The following is a 22,226-nucleotide window of genomic DNA, read 5'->3' on the forward strand; positions in this document are numbered from 1 at the left end:
CTTTATTAAAGGAAATACTAATTATAATGGCGCATTAACATCTGCTTAAGAGATGTTAAACAGTGCTGTGCGATACTGCAAATTTTGGTTGATTTAGGATTCATCAACAATTTGCAAATTCTGGAAAAAAAAAATTTAATGACCATAGTTTAATAACTATGATTTTTACTTTCCGCAATACTTAGTTAACACAACAAAACAAACCTTTCAGCTTTTCATGTTTTGAAACTGGGATTTTTTTGAGACCTGGAATGTTTCTAAAACACTTTGGGTTGTTTTCATTTGTGCTGCTCACTTTTAATAAAGTAGATGTGACAGTCAACACAAAAAGGTTCAGACCTTTTTCATTGTTTATTATTGAGATGTATTTTTTAATTCCTGGAAAGTAATAATTAACACAACTGAGTAAGCTACATACTGCACAACGTATCCTAGTACCAGTCCGATTCCAAGACCAGTGTTGATAGCACTGCTATCATATTTGGATCCCACCTCTTATGCTAAGCTTGGTGGTCAGTGGCGTAGCACCACCCAAGTCCTGGGTGTCAGATGTATGGGGTCGGGGGTATAAAGGGACTTTGACCTCAGGTTGGGGCGCACTTATTTTAAAAAGAAAGAAAGAAAGAAAGAAAGAAAGAAAGAAAGAAAGAAAGAAAGAAAGAAACGTGCATGTTCTACAGTAAATCTAATGACTGCCGGGGGGGTCCTCTGCTGTTGACCCTTGTTCTGAGGGGCTAATGGGCGGAGACCTGTTTGTGTGCTTCTTTGGGTTTTTTTGTTTTGTTTTTTTTAACTCCTCTCAGGTCCCTGCTGTGATGCGTACTGCAGAAGTAGGCTGGGGGCGCACACACGCCGCAGCGCCACGCACCCCTCACACACACTCCCATATACATCATTTCCATTGGACATTGGCACAGAGACGCAGCGCGACGACCACTCTGACATATCTGCTTGGTACGGACTGCCGAAACTTCTGAGACAGGGAGGCGGGTAGATCCTTTTAGCTGGTCCCAGATAGTGGATTCAATCCACGCTCTCGTTTCTTTCTTTGCTTTTTTCCCCTCTCCTCCTCATTTTCTCCTCCTCCTCCTCCTCCTCGTCTTCGCCTGGTTTCGCCTTACAAAGCCCAGGGAGGGAGTTGCGCGGAGAGCCAGTTCTGTGTGAAAAACTGAATGACAGGATCATATGGCTTGATTTGCCTTATAGTCCAAACATTTTTAGGAGGAAAAAAAGCCATAGGGGACACGAGAGGAACTGCGAGAGAGAGCATCAGAAATTGATGAGGATGTGGAATAATTTATAACTCAAATTCAAAAACAAACGTGAGATAACGGAGAAAGCAGAGAAAGAGAGACAGAGAGGCAGAAACGGATACTGGCTCCAGTCGTCAGAGAAGGACGGAGAGCGGGGAGGAAAAGCGCAGGACTCATTGCCCGTGATCATCAGCACCATCGCCGTAATAATAAGGTAAGTGTGCGCTCGTTATTTCTCGGCAACATTGCTTCCAGCGCTGTGAGGCGGCTGGATTTTAACACACTAACGAAGCAAGCAGAGGCAGAAAACATCCCAAACCCCGGAGCGTCCGAATCTCCAACTGTTGCCAAGAAGCCCACGTTTTTTTAAATTTCTTCCTAAAACAGCACCATCTAAGGTGCAGTGCGTTTTTATAGACAGATGATTTGGGGTGTTTTGGGTTGCCAGTTTTGGGGCTCAATGCGATGCAACTTTATCTCCTTTTCGCGCTGCGCTGTGTAAACACAGCGCACTGCGGTCAGGGGCAGTTGGAAGGGAATCAACTCCGGGCTTTTTTCTACTGTATTTCTGTGCATCTACTGTAATGTGCTGCCGCTGCACCTCCACAATCACAGCCCGGCAATGCTACCGTGCAGCAAAAACGCACAACGTGAAGCTGACCTCTCGGTGTACTGGTGCAGCAGTCTGAGAATGATCTCTTTTGTGTCTGCCTGTATTTCAGGCTCTTAAGTTCTGAGCGAGTCTGGTGCCTGACAAGACAAACTTTTAGGCACCTTCTTTTGCTTGGTAGTGCTTTTTTCCGCCTCTAATAACATCAATACAGATCCCCCTCGTAATCCTCACTCACTGTGGCCGCTGTCGTCTTCCTGCGAAGGGAAACTGCTTTGTAGATTTCAAAGTTTTCTGCACTTGTGCACATGTGTGGATTTTAGATTTGTGAAGAGGTTTTAAGTTTCAGATGCCAAGAAAGAAAGAAAGAACTGAGTCCCTTCAACTGCTGCCTGTATCCCTCAGTTAATACTCAAAAATGAAGCTCTTATGGTGACAATAATCCACTGGTTTGAGATATTACTTTGGAGTGGTTTCCTCCTTGTTCTTCTTTCCCTCTCTTTCTTTTTTCCTTTGCCTTAATGAAGTAAGTATTAGCTTCACTTGAGTGATTATTGTAATTACTGAGGAGGAGGAGGGTTGGAAGGTGGAAGGAGGGGCGTGTGTCCACACTGGACAGTGAGGAAGTGAGGGTTGGTGTAAGGAGGTGATAGTTTAGAAGAAGGAAGGAAGGGTGTTGGGTTGGGGGTCCCTGCAAAGGGCTGTTGCCATGTGGGACAGAGGAGATAGGTTTTTAGTAGTGATATCATACTTGAGGATCTGTTTTCTGACTGTGATATTTGTGTAACTGTCACAGGAGACTCCCTTTCTCTGTACCACAGGTGGGCGGGTGGCTTCTGCAGGTCTCTGTGCGTCCGCTTGTGTCACTGTGTCATTTGCAAAGATTAATGGAAGCAATAAGCGAGTAGAAATCAGAGTTAGCAAGTTGACATTTGCCGTGCAGAGGGATGTAGCAGTGGATAAGCCTGCCAAAATTCAATTCACCCACCTTTTAATTTGGTATAGATCAAGTTCACAGACTTTGAGGGGGAAAAAAGAAAAGTAGACACATAATCCTCACTAAAGGCACGCGCAGTATTGCACAGATTATTCGGCAGTGAAGCGGGTTACAAGGAGAGATCTTTCAAAACCAATTTAGTTGTTGAAGGATTCCTCCTGACATCTGCATTATTCCCAGGCTAAAAAAAACCAAACTTAAAAATCCACTTTTATCCAGGGTGTTCGCAACAATGACACACACTCTGTCGCTCTCTCTCTCTCTCTCTCTCTCTCTCTCTCTCTCTCACACACACACACACACACTGTAGCCCTCTCGCCCCAGATGTTAATGCCTCTATTGAGAGAGCCACAGGACTCCTGCCGACTCAATCTCTTCATTGTTGGACAGACAATGGACTCCACATCCTGACAGCCAGCCTCCTTCCTATATCCCCCTCATGCACTCCTAAAGCTGCTCCTCATACACATGCAGTGAAATGGCACACAGTCATCCAGGCTGATAGCGCACACATGTAAATGGCAATGCCTCTACAGGCACGTGCACAGCTTCATTTGATGTTTTCATAAAAGCTTGACTGATGTGGAAAGTCTCCTACTGTATGTGTGTGTGTTCCCGTCTTGTCTGGGTTTCATGCCATCCATGCTGGTCCCCTCTATTCCAAGGTTTTGCAGCTGATTCGCTTTGACTGATGTGAGTGTTTTGTTTACAGAATGAAAAAAATGCTTGTTAAAGTTTCTTAAGAGGCGCATTGCAGCATTAGCCCCAAAGTTCCTAAATGTCCCATCGGAAAACTGCAACAAAGAACGAATCACAGGCAGTTTCCACACGTGGGGGTCAACACTGCGTCATAGACCATACGTCGTGACAGAGGCAGATGCCTCCTGTCTGCTCTGTGCCCGCCCGTTTGCGTGCGTTTAATCGTCACCCCAGTGTCACATGCATCACGTCAGCGCGACGTGTACTGCAGCCCACAACCAAGCAGCTGAACACAGTAAAATGCAACAATGATGATTGCTGATTATGTAACTCATTTTGCATACGGGAACACACAGAGCCTGTGTTCACGCCGGCTGTGTTGTATCACGAAGGTATGGCTCTGAATCCGCTCATCATAATTTCCTTGGAGGCTCTGTGTCTTTTGCAGAGCAACAGTTGATGTGCCAGCTTCCCACAGTAGGCTTTTTTCTTTTTTTTTTTCAAAACGTCCTTTCATCCCAGGACTGATTTAGTCTATCTGCTTTTCTTTGCTTAAAAAAAAAGGATCTCACAGAAACAGATTTTGTTTTGTTTCTGCTGTTTCACACTGGTCTGTATTTCCTGCTGAGGTGCAAAGAGTTCACATTTCGAGCTATGCCCTCTGTGTTCTAATGCAGCTCAAACATAATCGCACTGATTCTGTGGGGGGTTTTTAGAGCTCCTCGGTGTATGTGTGTGTGTGTTAAACAGAGATATGGTTCATGGGAGGCCAGATGCAAGGTCCGGAGAGCTGAAGCAGATGGGTCGTGTGTGTGTGTGAGGGGAACAACGTGTTGCAAGTATGGACTGGAAAGGCTGATGTTTAGAGAAGGTGTTTAAAGGAACACTGTGGCAAATGTGTCAGGGTTCAGGTTCAAAGTGATATAAACCTTATGCTGTATGGATAAGACCGTGTGTGTGTGTGTGTGTGTGTGCACGCGAGATGTGCCTTCATGTTCCTAAGAGTAACATCACACACATGAAACTCAAACATTAACATAGTGTTACACATTAGCATGTCATTAGCACATTAATCACAAACGCTGAGCGCCTTTAATTAAACACAGTCACATTTTATGCATTTAAACTTTTTTGTTGTTGTTGTCTAATGCATATGTCTAAAATTATTTACTTCTGCTCTTACACCCTGCCTTTCCCCTGTTTTGAGTCTATAAGTACTGCTAGATGAAGTGCACTACAAGTGTCCAGCTGGTGCACTCATTACAACTAAAAAACTGAAAGAACAACGCTATGTTCTTCTTTGGCATCCATTCTGGACATTTGGAGGAAGGGAGGGGACCACTATAAAATGTTAAACCAGTAGGAGGATGTATCTTCAGCGCCTATGGTGATGTCAGTGCTAACTGCCTTGCTAATATTGCTAATTGTTGCCTTGCTAATATTGGAAAATCTCTATGTGTTAATGACACATGCTCTGTTGTATTGTTTGGTATACAAGTGCATTATTGTCGTCTTTGCTGTAGAGGAATTTTGTAGGATAGGTGGTCAGAAGCTCGAGTGGTTTGGATAATGGTTGGTAACATCTTGCAACTGCTGCTGGAGGTTGCTAGCAGTCGCTAGTTGCAAAGTGGTTGCAAGTGCGTCACTGAAAACTCTCTTTTTAATTGCTTTGGTTGCTAGTAGGTTGCCTGAGTCGCTAGTAGTTTGCATGGAAGATGCCAACTCGTCTGCAAACACTTGCAAGCTCCTCCAAGCGCTAGTGAAACTATGAAAAGTCAGGACAAACCGGTAAACAGAAGCTGTTTTCCTCAAGGTTAAAGTTGTGTTTTTTGAAATGTGTTGGTTGCAGCAGTAAAAAACAACTTTTAATCAAAGGCTTTTACAGTTTTCATAGTTTCACTATCGTTTGGCTTGTACAATGGCGAGTAATATTAAAAACAACTCATTTCAAGTGTAATTAGCTTAAGTAAGGTAATGAATTGCCTATATAATAAATTGAATGTGTTGCAAAAACGTGTTTTGTTGTTCCATTTCTAAACTAAATACTAGATTAAATATTCAAATCCCATAAAGCACCTCATTGGTTTTTGCAGTTAAGCATGCCATGTGAAAATGCGACAGATCTTTGGATTTCTTTACTTTGCACATTTGCATTTCTTCCTAATGTGAATGCATTACCGTTGAAAGACACTAAGAAAACACACAAGCATGTTAGTTGTCTCAGCAAATTCTGACGTTTCTTAAAACTGACATGGTTGTCATTTATTGTCCAAGTACTACAGATGGCACTCTTTCTGTAACGCAGAACACAAATTGTGCTCATGCTGAATGGTACACACGCCACTGCACAACCTCCAGCCTCCATCTCTGTTGCTTTGAGGCCTGCTGAGAAGTTTCCGTTAGGCAGCAAGGACGGATCCGGGGGGGTTTTGGCTGCAGCTGTGATTGCAGTTGTTCCGAGAGGAGAAGCTTTTTCTGTTCTGCAACTTACCCTTCCCCTTGAGCTTTTTCTTTTTCTTTTTCTCTCTCACTCTCATCCTCTATCTCTCTTGCCCATTTACGCTCACATACACCCCCTCCACTCGTTTCGGCTCAACTCGAGTAGCATGATAAGGTCATTTTTGCATTGCCAAAGTGTAAACCCTTACCACTTATATAGCTCGACTTTAATTGAACAGACAAGTGCACATTCAGTCTACTGTGAATGAAAACTATGCTAGGCTACTAGGGTAATCCTTTTTTGTGGCTCTAATAGTTGTGCCAGTACCTTGAATGCCCCGGGAGCAGCTGTTATAGATGTTCCTTTCATCTCTCCAAATCAATTCAGGTAAATTAAATGAAGTCTTACTGACATTTTTGTCAAAAAATTAACAATATTGCCAAAAATTCACTACGCTCAGAATGCAGAGTACAAAGGAGTAATAAATACATTTCACCCTCTGTGAATGATGCAGCCAGCCCCCCTCCCCCCATCATCCTTTGGGGCAATCAATAAATAAATAAGCCCTAAGGGACGAAAAGTGTTTCCAGGAAAGTCAGACTGGTGGAAAATCCAATATGGAGCAGAATGTTGGTCCTGGAGGCAAATATGTGCAGCTAGTATAGCTGTCTGCACCAGATTTTCATTATCTTTACAATATAGAAGTTTTGTTTATCAAAGCTTTTCATCCTGACCTGAAATCCCCCCCCCCCGTGGCTTTGATCAATGCAGTTTTAAAGATGTCAGAATGCAGTGCAGTCATCACGCAGATCTAATTACTGTTGTCTGACACACATGAATGAACAGAACCTTTGTGTCGTAGCTCCCCACTGTGACACAAAGGTTTGCCCCTTCTTTTTTTCTTTCACCACAAGTAAACACGCCTTTTCAGGACTTGCTCGGAGAGTTACTCGAGGCTTTTAGAGGAGTTCGGTGGAGTTTCTCTTGGTAGCTCGAGTCCTCTGCATTATTTATGCTGGGCAGAATGGAGGTGGAGGAGAGCCCTGACCTGCTTGTTTGTTACCAGCTGACCACTATTGGCCATCTGGTGCCTGCTAGCTACGCTATTTGTGTTTGTATCTAACGATAACTGGGTCCGAGTTTTTATGTAAAACAGGACACTTGGAGTTAGAAGGTTAAATTGAGTTTTGCTTACTTGAGATACAGAACAAATACATATATATAACATAGTACATTTGGCGGACAGCAACAGAGGAGTGTGCATCTCTCTTTTAAAGATTATTTAAAAGAATAGTGTGAAAGTTGTTAGGCTGAATTCAGCAGATATTTCTGCAAGTTCAATCACTTTCTTGCTGAGATTTGATAGGATGCAGACCTAAAAGATCATATAGTGATGACAAGGTGGTACACATTTGAAAAGAATAAAACAAAATCTACTGTAGCTCAATAGAGTCGCCAAACGTTTCACAAATCCATTTTTACGGTGAAACTTGTCGTAATATATCAGCGCACTTTTCCCCCGCTTCCTTAATGAGGGGCTACAGGAACAACAGCCCGGAGTTCACAGATAAAAACTGAACAGCTGATATTTTTTATGACAGCTTGAAGCTACAGTTGTTGATGCAGTGCCGCAACGTGCCACACAAACACATTTAATCAACAGCCGCAATCCCGAGAACAGCTGTATTTCTCAGATGGTCACAGGAAATAGTCGAGCCATGGCCAAGAGTGGCACCACTGAATGTGGAAACGTCTTACTCCTGTCTTTCGTTGGGAACGTCTTCAAATCAGGTTGTTTTGCTACGTCACATTTGAAGAGGAAGATTATTCAACTAATGGCAAATTCCTCTCCTGTTACTTATCTAATCATATAGCGTGCACACATTCATTTTACCCTCAGCTTTACTGATAAAACAAGAACATTTGGAGATTAAATGTTGAGAATAATCTCAGCCTAATGACTTATATCACAGAAATAAAGACAAATATGTTATTGTGTGTGTTGCACTAGAATATTTAAGGACAGTGAATAAAAAGGTACCATGAGCTCCTGTAGCGGGGTTATCTGTTCCCTGTCTTCATCCATCTCTTCATCCCTTCTTCCCTCTCCGATTTTGTCCTTTCTCTTTTTGATTTATGCTCGTCTTCCTCCCTCACACTTTCTTTTTCTTCTCATTCTCTCAGGCCTCATTTCTAGCCTCTGTGGTTTTGTCCTGCTTGGTCTCTCCTGCCTACTCTCTTTTCCATATCTCTTCAGTCCTCTCCATATCTTCGGCCTGTCAAGACTCAGGATTCGCTTGCTGAAAAAGCTGGAAATATCACAACTGTTGAAATTCCTTTTCATCTTTGGTTTGCAGTGCAGGCCACTCAGTATAAATGTGAAAGCATCTGATTTACAAACATAGCTGGGGCACAGTTTAACTATGATCAGAGAAGAATGAACACTTGCTATTTAGACTTAAACTCATCATGGCTGATATACAATCACAGACACTTTATTAGGTACGCCTTGCTAGTATTGAGTTAGACCCATTTAACTGCTGTAACTGTTCGTAGCATTGATTCAACAAGGCTCTGGAAACATTCCTCAGAGATTGTGATCCGCATTGACGTGATAGCATCACACAGTTGCTGCAGATTTGTTGGCTGCACATCCTTGATGCGAATCATGCATTCCACCACATTCCAAAGTATTTGATACTAAGGGGCCCAAAGTAGGCCAAGAAAATATTCCCCACACCATTACACCATCACCAGTAGCCTGAATCATTGATACAAGGCGGGATGGATCCACACTTTAATGGTGTTTACACCAAATTCTGACCTCTTTTTTTGGACCATTCTCTGTAATCCCTACAGATGGTTTTATGGAAAAAACAGATTAATCAGCAGTTTCTGAAATACTTTGGCACCAACACACATGCTACTTAAAGCACTTAAATCAACCTTTCTTCCCTATTCTGATGCTAAGCTTGAACTCATCAGGTGGCTTGGACCATAGCCACATGACGTGCTGGTTGTGATTGGATAGTAAGATATTTGCATCAGCAAGCAGATGAACGTGTGTACCGAATTTCACTCTACAAGCAACTGTACAATGACAATAAAAGTTCTAAGTTCTAAAAGTTCTAAGTTCTAATGAAGTGGCCTGTGAATGTATATTTATCGGTACATTAGTAAAGTGTGTAGCCTAAATTGCATAAAGAAAAATCTGAAATATACAATTTTCACTAGTCAGTCAATTTCACACAGTTTTATAAAGCCATAGATTGTGAGCAGAATCACTTGCTAAAGTGCTGTGGAGCAGTAAAACTACAGCTGTTGATGTTTGACCTGAGTAAATAACAAAAACCACAGAGTCCACCCCTCTAATCCTGAACTGAACTCTTAGCTTAGATTAGATGAAAATCTAGAAACTAACGCAATTAGCCTGGTCTTGTCCAAAAGTTAAACAACGCTTTGTTTTACCTTTATAGCTTTGTTATAATTTATATATTAGCTTTTTGTTCAGAGCAAAACACAGAAAGCTGATGGGATTTGGAGGCTTCTGACTAAGCTAGGCTAACTGTTTCCTGCTAAGCTAAGTTTACGGACTTCTTGACTCTTTTACTACTTTCTATAAAATATACAGTGAAGATTAAAGTGAGAAACCACAAATCAGCTTGATAGAATAATTTAGCTAATAATTTATCATCATTTTCACAACTATTAAAGTGCCCTATAGCAAGTTTCAAACCGGACACAACAGATACCATCTTGGCAGCCATTTTGTTTGTGTTTGAGTGCCGAACTTCCTTTTCCTGTTCTGTAGCGTATCTAGCAATGTAGACTATATTTTCGAAACAGCAACGCTTGTTGTTTAGGACAAAACTACAGCAAGTCCAGCTGAAGTAAGAAATGTTATGACGCTTTGTTGTTATAGCAGTTGGCAAAGACGATAACCACTGGGTCAAGAACTGTGATTCTGACATGAGAGTGGAGTGGTTGGTTCTGATCTTCTCAGCTAACTCTTGGCATGAAAGCAAACACTTCTTTTGCCACATGTTGATGTATTTCTTTAATTGCTGTTCGCATCTATAATTATAGTAAGCTACATAAATCAATACCAATCCATTTGCACTGCTTCTGGGTTTCCTATTTGTTTTTTTCATCTCCCGAGTCGAAGAGTGGCTCAGGGTAAGAAATCTCCATTATATTTGATACTTATTTAGTAATTTCCTTTTCAGATAGCAGATGGACCCATCTATCCTATCTGATGCTGCTTATTGGGTCTGTCCATGCTTGGCTGAGGCTGAAATTGTAAAGTTGGATTGGGGGAGAGATAGTAATATGCTCAGCCAAAACAAAAACCTTGTCCGTAAGCCAACTGTGTTTTGGGGGCACCGTGTAGATTGTTTAGTATGTTTCCTGAGGCCCCTGACTTGCACGTTAGTCAGCCGTTTGTTATTTTGCTTGTTCCAAGTCAGCAAATGTATTCTGGCTCAGTTGACTGGGCAATGTGTTGTGCAGAGAGGACCACTGGAGTTGTTCCCTTCTTTTGTTATTCAGGTCTCGGTGATACGTCAGTCCTGCTCTGAGCCATTGTGTATATGGAGGTTCCCATTGTTTACTGTCAGTTGCAGCATTGCTATGTGTGTGTGCATGGAGTATGCATATTCAGCTGCTTCTTGCTGTTTTCATTCATTATTTTGTCCTGGATAGTCTATGTAAATGTGTCCAGGCTAGCAGCAGAAGATAACAGTTAAAGTACTGGCTCAAACCCTGCATAACTAAGACTGTGTGTATGGGAATAATGATCCAGATGCAGTGCAGTAGGGGGTGTGTAAAGGAAAGTAGGCCCCTACCCTCCTCTTCCCCCGTGCTAACCAGAGCATGGCAGTTTGTTTTTATGACAGCCTTTTTTTGGCATTGTTCTGGTCGGATAGAGCTTGCCTTTCCTACCGTGGGACCGGCCGTTAGTGCAGGAAGTGCTGGGAGGGCACAACTTGAACGCACACACAGACATGCTGGATTGCAGGCTACAGCACTTGCAACCCCTCCCAAGCTATCGCCCCACACTCACGCATAAAGTTTTGAAAGGACAATAAAAAAAGTTGCCCTGCGGCTCGTCGGCTGGTAAGCTGCAGCTTATCCAGGAAGGAGCTGCAACCAGGCTAATGGCCTCTCTCCAGGGTAGGCTCTACAGAAGGGCCAGTGGAGGCTTATCGGCAGCAGGAGGGCCCCTACATGACTGCTCTCTGAGATCTCCACTGAGCTTGTGTGTGGGAGTAGCTTAGCTTTCGTAGCTAGAAGGAGGGTGAGAGCTATTCTGCTTTATTTCCTCCTGTGATTGTCTTGGGTTAGCTTGGCCTGTAGGAAAATTAGTTACTTATTACCATTCTCAGGTGAAAATACAGGTGTTTACCCAGTGTAGCACTTCTAAATTCAAAGTTAACTATCCAACCTTATTGAAAAGTCAAGGTAGACTTCTACTAACCAAGCATTTCTTTCACATACTACAGGAAACTTTTGGTCAGTGCAAAGAGGATGGAAGGCAGTGTGTGCGCCATACTGTTCAAATGCCTACACATCTGTGGTTTATATCTTTGCCTTAATTGGAGACGTCTCAGTAAGGAGTCAGCGTGATTTGTAGAAAACAATGTAATGTGCGATGAAGAGGAGTGAGATGACTTGCCCCCTGTCTGACTAATCACATTTTGCCTCATGGATCTCAGCGTGACGTATCTACCTTGATCCACGTCCATGAATCACCGATCTCTTTCTTCATCTGTTGTGACTGAAATTAGACAATGGCACAGTCTTCATACCAGCTGCTAATACTGCAACAGAGAGGTATCATGTCACAAGTACCATCTAAAAGATTTATTAAACAAGAGCCTTGAAGAAAGAGGCAATGCAGGGAGTGAATCATTCATGCATATGCTAAACTCACTGTTTAACCAGTAAATGCAATGATATCTAACACTGTTCCACATGCAGTTAGCCTAAAAACCGGGACACATCCTCATAACGTTTGCTGATCATGAAGACGGCTTCAGTCTTCTCCTCTTAAGACTCCTGTTGAGCTTCTTTCATTCACTTTTTCCACACTTAGCTTATCTCAGGCCATGCTATGGTTCTTGTTAGCACCTTAATGGTCTCACCTGAAATCTAGCACTAAATCCTCCTTTGAGTCTGTCTGTATGAGCAGCTGCAGGCACAATAGTCCCTATTCTTGAGGAGCGGGTTTGAAAAAGAGAAAGCAATTCTGGACTGGCCCCTCTCACCTACCCCCTGTCCTGCTGCAGACTCACCTCTGACCCGCAGGCTGGTTGCGCTCTCACCCATCTCCCGCTGCTCTTTTCCAGTCCAATGCTCTCTGCATGAAGCCTGACTCGTTTGAAGAAAGAGATAGAAAGAAAGGAAGATGCTCAGTGGGACGAGGCCTCAATAATACGACAGAAAGAAGATAAGAGGAGAGGGATTTCGACTGGGATGAATACAAGAGGATAGGTTGGCAAGAGGTAAAAAAAATAGAGAAATGTGTTAAGGTTGCCAGGTTTGGTCAACTGTTAGAGAGAGACGGCAATTGGAAAAGCAAGAAGGAAGCCGGCTTGCCCAGACAACGGCCCTGAGAAACCAAGATAAGAGCTGACCAGCAGTCAACAATTACACCATCAATTTCCAGTCTGGCTTTTGCCTTCTCACTCTCTTTTTCAAGCTTACTCATCTTTTTGCTTCTCGGTACTGTCTCCTATTCTCTTCCCGCCCCTGTTGTCTCCACTCTTTGTGTGTTTTTCAACGATCTCTCTATGAGGATCCATTCATTATCATAGAGATAAACTCTTTTATCTTGTGTTTGGAGAAATAAAATAAAAAATCAACTACTGAAGTTATGGATAGTTTTGAGGCATTTATAGCACATATCAAGTAGTTCAGCATGTGAAGCTATATAAGTTTAGCTGAACAATTAGCTACAGTTTAGAAAAACAGTGGTTGGAGACCGTGGCCCGGCCAAAATTATTGCGACTGTGTGAAATCTTACTGCCTCTGAAATAGCTGCTTTGAAAGCGGACGCCAGGTCTGTGATGACTCGCAGTCAATTACCGTCTTCAAACTGACGTTAGTGTGTCAGAGATAACGGTAAAATGGCGATAAGATGGAGTCGGTCTCCAATCAGTCTGTGATTAATTGGGGTCGGGCGGGCAATTACATGCTATCTGTTTATGATAATACGCTAGTTAACTGTGGTAAATTAGCAAAAGTCTCAAATCTGTTGTGTCTGCAGATTTGTCATTGTCTACATACACAGAAATTCACATTAAAGAGACTTTCATATTAACTACTGACAGACAAACAGAAACTCATCCACAGATATCGCGCTGTAGTTGCTGCAGGATTGAAATTCAACTTCCAACTGACATAGGCGCTCAGCAGCCTGACTTTATACAATTAAACAACCAGTTTGCAACCACTTTATTTTATTTCTGCAACTGCTTGCAATCAGTCGCAGAAAAATTCAGTGCAATCACTGGGGAACTACTTATTTTTCCCAGACAAGAGGAGTTTGCTGTCTTATTGTTATTCTAGTGTGACTGACTCTAAAATTTGAGAGGTGCTACTTTACATAAAACATGACTTTTACTTTTGGTAATTAACATAAATTGCGTCTCTTCAAATGTTAAGTTGGAACAATCACAGCTTTGTGACTCTGTAATTTCTTAATAATCCCTGACTGTATAAAACACTATTCAGAGCTAATACAACACTAAATTTTCACCCACCAGAACCTCTTGACTTCTTGACTTCTCGGATCAGCTTCACCTCAAAACAGACCATTTTATTTTTCAGAGGCTCAAAAATGCACCAACATCCCAAATAGGGTCCAAAAGTCCAGTTAAATTAATTAAATTAGCAGAAATAAGCCCTAGTGACAGTAATCAACTACAGCTACCCCTGTCAGCACAGCCATCAATCATGTCTAACTTAAGCTTTAACAAAATCCAAAAGGGTAACTTATAAATAGGTTATACCCTGTTCAGCCTTTATCAAGGCAGAATTAAGCTACAAATATCAAAGTAGTTTTTTTGGACTAGACTGTAACACATGTTCTGACTATGGCCATTTTAACATGGGAGCCCAGAGGGAGTGACAGCCTCCTGTGGCTGTTTGCGGAACTGATTTTTTTGCCACTTATGTTTGATCGACTTTTCAGAGGTTGCTGCCTGATAAAAAATGTTGTTTTTTAATTGTTGTTGTTAAATAAGTGTTTGATGTTGTGGAAAATTAGAAGCAGTACACGAGGCTTCAACAGTAACATTATCAAAATCAAGCAAGCCTCTTCCTAATTTTGTGTTTCCTCCTTGAGGCGCATTGCAGAGACACATCCTGGTAGTCTTGCATACGATGTTTACCAAGATAAACCTTAAAGGAAATCTATTCTGATAGTTATTACTTGCTACTTTTATTTGAGGGAAGAAGGTGAATACTTCCTCCACTACTTATGTTTTCAGCGCTCCTTCAAACAGTCCGTCGAGTACCGAAGGCCAGGTGTTTTCTCTCACTTGCTCACAATCTCACCTTCGGCAGCACATTCACACGTTAACTGCCAAATGTGCACATTTGCTCGCACACTTTTGCATGCTCAGTTTATCTTCCAGTGTTATTTTCTTTTCTTTCCCGTACCTATTAGGCAAAGTCTTTTTTAGGAACGCCAGGGAGGAGAGAACGGCTAACTCTTTATTATGATTTTTTTGCCTGAGGTTAGACCAGCCAGGGTGCACACGCACCCTCTCACGCACACACAAATCATGCAGAGGCGCACACACAGATAAACGCGGCAGCCCTCTGATTCAACACTTCAAAAAATCAGTGATGTCTGTTTCGAAAAAGCCTTAAAGCTAATGCAAAGAGACAGCGAGGGAGTGAAGGGGGGTGCTGATGAACCCCAACAACAGGCACTTACAGCAGGCTTACTCTGCCTCTGTCTTGCTTGCTTTCTCTGCTGATTCTCGATAGATAGATAGATAGATAGATAGATAGATAGATAGATAGATAGATAGATAGATAGATAGATAGATAGATAGATAGATAGATGTGACCATTTTAAATGGGCTTCCCTTCTTAAAATTCATTGACAGTCCATCCCTCTATCCATCCTGTCCTCTCATATCTCTGTGGCCAAACAGCTCTGATTTGTGTACCAGGATTAAAATCCTCAAATTTGTCTTTCACTCCCTGTGGGAGAGGACTGTTCTTTTTAATTAATTGATTTTGAAATGAAGTTAGCTGCTGTGTCTGTCTGTGTGTGCGTGCACTGACGTGTCTGTCTGCGCGGCGGGTCTCTGTGTGGTTTCGGCTGAGTGTGTCAGAGTGTGTCCCCGATGCTTAGCTGGGTAAAGGAGGGGTGGGGTTGTGGGTTTTGCTGAGCGTGTGTCTGTATTTTTCTCGGTGCCTTTGTTGGAGAAGCTGCCGTAATAGATATCTAAATCTCCATCCGAAAGTGCAAAAACTATAATTTGTGTTTCTGTAGGCCTCATGTGTGTGTTTAGTTTAGTTTCTTTACAATTTGTTTTTCAAATTAATTGACAGCATGTGTGAATTGCTGTGGTTTGGCCGTTTGGTAAGGCAGATTCTCCTTGTCTTTCACATGTGTTTATGCTATCCTCAGGTGCTGGCTATAGCCTATGAATTATATATAAGAGCTTCAGTTGTACTCTTGGTTCTCAATCATACATTGAGGACCTTACCATAAAAGCCCAGTGGTTCCCATTGCTTATTGGTCTGACTGCATCCATATGAGCACAAGCTCAAGTACTGAAAAGCGTCTTTCCTGCTGCAGTAGGTGTCATCGGGACCGCACTATGGCATGACACATGACAGACTCACAAGGCTGGTAAACAGCCTCATCGCAGTGACTCAGAAAAGTCTACTTCTGATCAATCTGTTCTGCAGATTCTTCACCAAAACCAGATTCAGAATTAATGCTACACCCATTTTACTCATGGCTGCGGCCCTCTGGTTACTCATGAGCAGGAACTGCTTATGAGCCCCTTTTAACGTGAGCGCCTTTGCATTTGTTCACACTTTTTCATGAACGACAACCTGTGTGAGGGCCGTCACGGTGCTCTGTGTGTTTCTGACTTTTGTCATGCGCAGCTGGGCGGACGCGCTCGAATGCTTTGTCCATGAGCTGCTGCAGCGTTGTACGCCTGCCGTATTATGCGGCGCACACAAAGGTGCGTTCACCGTCGCAGCGTGTTGCCACTGCGCTGGCAGTGCATGGGGATTGTGCCGCTGATCAGTGGGGTTGCTTTGTGCATCACAGTGGCAGTGGTGGATCTGCTGCTTGCTGTCAAACCCACACCGTCTGTCGCAGTGTGTGCGTGTCTGTGTGTATTTCTGGTAATGTTTTTGTCAGCTTGTCTGCGTGTGGGTCTTTGTGTCTGAATATATGTGAGTGTGCATCTTTGTCTCTTTGTGAGCGGATGTGTGGATGTTTGTCTCTGATCCTGTGTATGTGCGTAAAGGCTGTAATTTTAGTGTTACTATTTATTATTATTATTATTATTATTAGTTATACTAGCGCTATTTCCATATCATGTGTCTGTATTTGTGTATGTGTTAGCACAGTTACATGATAGACAGATCTCCTGCTAGACTTTATTAACAACATTTACTACAATCTCTGCTGGGTTTGTCTGAGTGAGATTAAGATGTGGGCACATGCTCACACACGCACACGGGGGGCTGGGGGCATCCATTGTAAAATCTTTGAAAACATGGGTTGCAGCATTCCAACACATTCACACGCACTCATCACACTAATTTCACATATTCTTGTTCTGTCATAATGTGCCACACTTCCCACACTTTAAAAAACCCATCACAAACAGGCAGTTTGTAATTAGTATGAAGGCTTTTTGAAGCATTCTGTGTGCGTCTCTTTTGTGGGCTGTTTCATTCACTATGAAATACCTTTGACTCAGAAACTCAAACACCTGGGAAAGTGCGCCTTAGTGTTGATACCAGACTACAAAGACATCAGGGTGTATCGCTGTCACTGTGAGTGGGTGAGTGTGTTTTCTGCATTTTGCAGTACCAGCAGCTGGAACCAATCGATTCGTCTTGCAGAAGGAATTGTTTGATTCATTATCATTTATTTTATGTGAATAGTCTGCATTCAGTCATGAAACAAGCACTTCACTAGTAAATGATAAAATTAGCTTTTGATAGTTAAAAGATTATTTTTATATACTTAAACTAACAGAAAAATCATGATGCAAAAGGAATCACCACAACAGCTGCCAGCACCAGGTGTCAATAGACCAAATAGGCAATATTAAAGTTCAGTGCAACAGCTCAGAAGCTTAATTAAAAAGACAAACTCAGGTTAAATTACTAGCTTCTGGAATGGCCTCAGGCACACAGGCCTAGACACCAATCAGCAATCACCTGGCAAACTCAGGCAACCAAAGGAAACCCATTCAAAAACCAACCCGCCAACCAAACGCCAATCCAAGTGGTTGGTGAGATGTTGCTGGAGGTTGCTGGCTGCTGCTGGGTGAAACGTGGGTGCTGCACCAAAAACCTAGTTAACAGTGGACACCAGCAGATTGACTTGTCTGCAATAATCAATATTTACTCTCCAAGCTTTAGTGCAACTGGGAAAAAAACTGGAGACAAACTGGAAACAAAGAAATTTCACCTTCAAAGTAAAAGTCGTGGCTTTTGAAATGTGTTGGCTTCTGTGGTAAGATACTACTTTTACTTTGAAGGTAGACATTCTTTGTTTCCAGTTTGTGATGCACTTGTTACAGTTTTAGTATTTATTGGCAAGTAGTTTCCAAATTTTTACAAAGAATCCAGCATCTGCCATACAATCTACTGTAAACTGTGGCAACCTGCTAGGGTCCAAAGCAATAGCAAGATGGTTTTCAGTACAGGACTGTGCAGATCTATGCAACCAGTTACATGCTAGCAACTGTAACCTCCAGAAATCACTCACACTCAGTTGGGGAATACCATTTTCCCCTCATGACTGATCATTATGTCATAGCCATATGTTAGCCTAGTTTTGTTAGTGTCATTTAACTGGGCATTTCTTTAAATTCTTCTTACTCAGAGCACATTTGTGTTGGTGTGAGCAACATGTGTGCAAACATGAGGTGAATAATAGCGGTTAAGAACCTTTATGTGCAGTGTGTATTGATATGCTAAGTATGTACTCGTGTTGCTTAATGCAAGTTAATGCTGAGTTTCTTTGTTGAAAGATGAACATTCAAATAAAGAGTGAACTGAACATAAATCATTTTAATAAAGCTTTTCATTCAATCATTAAATAATGCTATTCATCAGTTCTTTAAAAAATTACAGGAATTAAATCCTTTCCTGTAAGGTCAATATAGAGACATTACTGTGGCTTTAGAAACACACCCTAACTAAATAAATAATCCAACTCAAGTACAAGCATATGCAAAGGTTGCCATTCTTATGATAACTAAGAATGTGTTGGAAGTCAGAGGTGTGATCTTTTCTGAAGCTTGTAAAACTGAAGCGTATTGTTTTTTTAGTAAGATACAAACTAATATATATTACCAGCATATCTTTACTCTAAAATCTTTTTCTCTTGGTGGATAAAAAATGATCAAGAAGTACTTCTCGGTTTGTAAAATAACTGCTAGCTAAAACTAGCTAATTTTTCAGCCATTGTAGATGTTTTTTTTTTATTCAGTATGCTAAGCTAGGCTAAAGGCTACATGCTAAACAAATTTGTACTTTTTAGTTTGGGAAAACAATAAACAAAAATGTTGAACCATTTTTACTTTGACATGGCTCATCATTTTTTCATTACGACTCTTACTCTTCACAAAATAAAAACATCCATCTAAAAGAAATGTCAGGCACGCAACCTGTGGTTTAATTGCACAAACATGAACACTGATAATTACAGATATTTAGAGGTAGGTGGACTGATCAACCAGTATATGTGTTTTGTCTTTTGTTTTTTCACCTTTAAAGCAGAGCCAAGTGTTTCCTTATTTTCTATCTTTATGTTAAGTTTACGTAGCTTGTCGTCTGGCTTTAGCTTCGTATTTAGCATGCAGACATGAGAGCGGTATCAATCTCAAGATTCTGGCAAGAATGCAAATAACTGTGTTTCCCAGAGTGTGGAATTATGACTTCAAAGAAAAGTGGCCCAACAGAGACAGAGATGCAGTGGCAGGCAGCTAAATAGATTGGAAAAGAGGAGGCTGAGAGAAAGTCAGAATATGGGAGAGGGAGGAAAAAAAGACAATGGAGGTTGAAATGAAGAAAGGTTATAGAGGGAGAACAGGAGCCTGAGAAGTGTCTGAGATGATGAAAGACAGTCAGAAAAAGTGTGATAGAGTGATGGAGACAAAAATAGGAAAGCAACGAATATGGCAGATAAAAAATGGAGTGGCAGAATGTGTGATTGTTGTGGCCAGAAAGTCTCTGACTTCTGCTCGGTGACCACAGTCCTCGTCTGCACTTCATTTATTGTTAGTCTTTATTTGATTTTTTTTATACTGCTGTCATTTTCCCCACTCCCTGTTTGCCACCCAGACACCCTGCCGCTTTTGTTTTTCCATTGCAGCAATAAAATGGCCTAGTTCTCATCTCTTGCCTTGACTTGAAGCACCAGTGAATGCTTTTTTTCGGGGGCTTGCTGAACTGTACTTTCTAGTAATTTTGTAATCTGTGTTTATTTTGTAAGAACAGTTGATTGAAGTGCTGTGGTTTGTTGTTTAGATTTTAATGTTGCAACTATTTACCTCAGTGGCTTTCATGTTTTAAATGAGGAGAATGCAGACAGTGCTTTTGAATTTCTCAGCATGGGCCTCAATTATCATAAAAAAAGAATGACAGATTTCTCTTAAATTTGACGCATCCTTTTAAGCAGGCCAGTTTGTATTTACATGCTGCCAGTCTGTCTCAACATGCTGCCCGACACTGGCGTTGGTTGTATGGAGATGTGGCTTCCATTGCAGACTGAGAACATTTTTTCCCCCCATCTTAAATTGACTGCTGAGCCTTTGATTCGAGGGCTGACAGCATGTTTCAGGCTACCAATGAGCTTCACATTTCTCCGCATAAAGGTTTGTTTATGTTGATATTATTCAAAATGGTCTGCAATTTGTGACAGTTGATGGAAAGTTGAAAAAGCTTCCCAGTGACAAAGCCGCATGAGATGACAGTTTGCATGAATAAATTACAGGTTCCAGATCCTGAACTTTATGTCTGGGTTAGAATTAGATGAAGACGATTTTATTGAGCCTCATCTGTTATTGTGATGTAGGTGAAGTAATGATCCATTTTCTCCAGCTTCTAGGCTGTCAGCCTGTTAAACCCAAGCTGCAGCCTCCACTGTTGCCCAAAACTGCAGTTCCTTAAGTGGCCACATGAAGCTGGCTCCAAAGCGAGTCAGTTTCTATAAATTCCCAACTATACAGCAAAAGCAAACAGTCTCTGGGATTGTGTTACACTTTTCAACAGTTTCACTCTTAAATAGAGAGTGTTTGGTAAGTGTTTGCAGAGTGTTTGACTCAGTTTCCAGGGTATTCCGTTAGGTTGTAGTATCTGGTACCAGGTACTTTTTTGGTACCTACTTCAGTGTGTGAATGTTAGTGTGAAAATGTGGATGGATGACTGAATGTAGTGTAAAGCGCTTTTGGGTCCATAGGGACTAAGTAAAGCGCTATACAAATGTGTCGTCAGCAGACTTCATGCTACCAATTGGTTAGTCAGTGGTTGCAAGCTAAAAACTGACCAGGCTTTTAGGCTTTTGTGACCGAGGCCTGAGATTTAAAGTTAAGTGCAAAGCCGCTTTGATTGCTAGGCTAGGTAAGAAGCACTAGCCAGTTGCTATTAGTAGGCCTTACTTGGTGCTAATTCATATCACTGAACCAGCCTGAATGTCTTTACATGTTGGTAGTTGATGAATTAGCACTAATTAACAAATATGTTTGTCTGCACCTTGCACTCAAACTGTAAGGTTTGCTAACCAAATTAGCTAGCTCCACCCTCGCATCCCAAAACAGCCATTCCTGACTCCAGAAAAATGAATGCAGCAACAGCCAGAATATGTTGAGCCTCCAAAACGTGGTGTTGTGCTGTATGCAGTAAAACCCTATAGTCAAACTTCCCATAAGGCATTGCAAACCCACCTTAAAAAATGTGGTTTGTATGATCTTTCCTTATCACACATCTGAAGGCCACGTCTCAAAGTTGATGAGAACAAATTGAATCCTGGTTGTTCTTTTGTAGTCTAACTCAGAAATCCATGAACCACAATTATCTGGCAAAAGTACCGACTAACACAATAAATATCCAAATTTACGAATTCAAATCAAATGTTGTCTTCCTTTCCCTTACCCTACTCAACTGAAGAGATTTAATCTTACAGTGTTACAGGCAATGCATTCAGCATTCAGCATCGAACGGCAAGCATTTAACAGGTTGCATTACATTTTAACACAGTTTCTCGCTCTCCATTACCGCACCATTGATTCCGGTTAGGTTCGCATTCGAAATGGATCAAATGTGAGTGAGTCAAGGGTTTGGGTGGAGAGTTTCATCTCGACTCCCCCTGCTCCTGACAGTTTAAAGCACATCGAGCAATCGGCTCCGGGCTCTGTGATCTCATGACGAGGTCATATAATCCTCGTTGGTCACGGTGTCTGGGCCTGCAGTTGTTTACTGTTTAGCGACTGTGAATGTGAATGTTGTTTAGCATGATACACCTACAAGCCTCCCTCAACAACATCAACTACTTTATCCTGTGAGAACGCACCAGAAAGTGAGCCCTCGTTGTAGAAACGCGGACGTCTCTCTGCTTTTAAAAGGGTTGAGTGATGTAACTCATACCAACAGCTCAGCTTGCTTTGGACCAGCTGGCAGCATTCGTGTTTGTACCCTCCCTGTCTTTGCCATGTCTCCACTCCGTTGCATCCAAAAGAAGCACAAATACCATAAAACAGCTTTGCTGAGGTGGAAAAAGAAATTGCTTTTGAACCGAACGTTAAATGCAGCCTAACCAGCGCGAATGGTGAAATTTGCCAGCTGTTCTGAATTTACAGAGCAAGACGATCTGCTGAGGTTGAAATGTGTCACATGCTCCGTTCCCAAGCTCCCTTGACGATCTAGTGTGACTTATAATTTATCTTGTCACAGAGTGTACATCTTGTAACGTTTTTTTCACTCTTGCAAAATGATACAGCTCACCAG

General features: G+C 41.9%; 1 protein-coding gene across 1 annotated transcript in view; it reads left to right on the top strand.

Moving 5' to 3' along the window:
* The first annotated feature begins 846 nt into the window (after positions 1–846).
* The window catches only part of sema4c (sema domain, immunoglobulin domain (Ig), transmembrane domain (TM) and short cytoplasmic domain, (semaphorin) 4C), a 111,665-nt gene continuing 90,285 nt past the window's right edge, over positions 847–22,226 (top strand). The window contains exon 1 of the mRNA XM_084947562.1: positions 847–1,467. The gene's annotated coding sequence lies outside the window, so the exon portion shown is untranslated. The remainder of the gene's footprint in view (positions 1,468–22,226) is intronic.

This window comes from Perissodus microlepis, chromosome 12 (assembly GCF_051167445.1).
Source record: "Perissodus microlepis isolate ML-2025 ecotype Zambia chromosome 12, ASM5116744v1, whole genome shotgun sequence".
In the NCBI taxonomy this organism is placed as follows: Eukaryota; Metazoa; Chordata; class Actinopteri; order Cichliformes; family Cichlidae; genus Perissodus; species Perissodus microlepis.